Source organism: Sciurus carolinensis, chromosome 9 (genome assembly GCF_902686445.1).
Source record: "Sciurus carolinensis chromosome 9, mSciCar1.2, whole genome shotgun sequence".
Taxonomy (NCBI): Eukaryota; Metazoa; Chordata; class Mammalia; order Rodentia; family Sciuridae; genus Sciurus; species Sciurus carolinensis.
Genome location: NC_062221.1, coordinates 56,270,299 through 56,272,782, shown reverse-complemented (window position 1 = coordinate 56,272,782; position 2,484 = coordinate 56,270,299).

Below are 2,484 nucleotides of genomic sequence, written 5' to 3'. Positions count from 1 at the left end.
AGGGTCCTACTATGCTACCCAGGCTAGCCTCAAATTTCTGGGTTTAAGCAATCTTTCTGCCTCAGCCTCCTGAGTAGCTGGGTCTATAAACATGCAACCACTGAGCCCAGCTAAGTCTGGCTATTTTTATATTTGTTTAAAAATTCCAAAACTTAAAAAATACATAGTAAGAAAAAAGTAGCTGATTTTTTCCTAACATAAGAGGTATGGGGCCAGGTGCAGTGGTGCACGCCTGTAACCCCAGCAGTTCAGGAGGCTGAGACAGGAGTTCAAAGCCAGCCTCAGCAAAAAGCGAGAAGCTAAGCAAGACCTGTCTGTAAATAAAATACAGAATAGGGCTGGGGATGTGGCTCAGTGGTTGAGTGCCCCTCAGTTCAATCCCCAGTACCCCCCCCAAAAAAGAGAGCTTATTTACAGATTAAAACAAATGCAAACCAACAATGAGTAAATATTATTCCTAATTTGATGACCCAGACTATAACCCCTGTTCGCATTTGAGGCATTTCCACATGTACATCAAATTTGGTTTTGAATTTTATCAATTTTTTCACTTTATGTTGTACTATATAGAAAAAAGGAAAACGGTATATATTAAATACATACGGGAGTCTCCCTGCTCTTGTCCAAGCATTTGTGTCTGTGCCACATGTTCCCTTGCCATTGTTACAAAAAGCCTTCCTGGAAAAGGCAGTTGCGACGAAGTGATAACCAGCCACCAGTCACCAGCCACCAGCCACCAGCCACTGAGTCCTACTAAAAAGATCTATGAAGATGGAAAGATTTTTTACAATGAAAATTTACCTTTTTTTCATACAGAAGTTTTAGGTCTTTCTAGCATTTGATGCAGTAACTTGTCCTCTTTCTTTTCTTGTGTGACTGACTATAAAGGAGCCTCTCAAGATGTTAAACTCTGAATTGTATTATCACAACAGTTTGCGAAGGAAGGAAAACACATAAATAATTCTTTGAGCTAAGGTATTCTCGGCTAACAGAATCTGTAGAGTTGCAAATAAAATAAATGTGATTTAAAAAGAAGCATCTCTATGTACAACCAGAGGCAAACTAGTATCGGAGTAAATTGGTTGGCAATATAGTGTTGAAAATTATTCAAGATAATTCATAAAAAATCCATCTACATATTTTATCTTTTTATCTCCAAGAACTTGCTCAATTTTTTTTTTTTTTTTTTTGAGTTGGGGTTTGGTAAGAAGGTTTAAGTTCAACTATTTAATAAAATGTTTCATTTTTAAAAGTAAAGTAAAATCACTGTTAAAGCAATAACTCAACAACATAGCACCAATCAGCTTCCTTTCTGTCGGACCATGCATCCTTCGCCCACGACTGTTTTTATTAACTGGGATATCGTCCATCTCTGTGTAACTTTATGAAATGTGTTTTGGCTTGGAGCACAGAAAATCCATTTAGACATTAATAGTCTAGTTGCAAGCTATGTTATTCATTCACAAGAGTAACAACAGTATGCTGTGATTTTTTTTCCAGCATTTTCTCCTTAATTTTATTGGCTAATAAAATCTGAACACTGGAACCTTTTGCCCAGAAAGAGGTACCAAAGGAAAGCAGCTGCCCACCCAGACCCCCAGGGGCTCTCCCGAGAGGACCTCAGAGTCCTGGGTGAGGCCCCAGGGGAGAGAGGAAGGCCTGCTCTCCAACGGCTAAGCTTCCCTACAGGGTCAGCCAGAGGTTTTCCTTACTTCCTCAGGACTGGAAGAAGAAAATTCAGGTTTCCCTCAAATTCTTGAAATTCAAAATGATAATATCAAACTATAGAAATGATCCTGAAATAAACTAGGTACAGAAAGACAAATACTGCATGTCTCACTCATATAGAGAATCTAAAAATGTTGGTTCCATAGAAGCAGCAAGTAGAATGGTGATAACCAGAGGCTGAGCATGGGGCGGGGTGAGAGGGCACGCAGAGTTGCCCGTCAATCATGTAAGGTGCAGTTATTCAGAGGGAAGAGGACTTGAGATCTATTGCCCAGAAGGGCCACTAGAGTTAGTAATAATATGTATATTTCAAAACTGCTTAGGGAAAGAAAATTTAAATGATCAGCATCCAGACACTGTGCAGCATGTCTATAATCCCAGCAGCTGGGGAGTCTGAGGCAGGGGGATCACAAGCTCAAGGCCATCCTAGGCAACTTGGAGAGAGCCTGTCTCAAACTAAAATGAAAAGGGCTGGGTGCATGGGAGGTAGCTCAGTTGATAGTAGAGCACTTACCTAACAAGCATGAGGACCTGGGTTCAACTCCCAGCACTACCAAAATAAGTCAATAAGTCTGAGAGATGAGGAATATGTCAATTAGCTTGATTTCATTATTCCACAATGGTACACCACAAATATAAACTATTTTTATTTGTCCATTGGACAAATGGTGATATGGCTGCAGTATATTCCTTTAATTCTTTCATTCAAGTGTTCTTTTTCTTCAAAACCTCAATAGATCATTTTGAGTAAACACT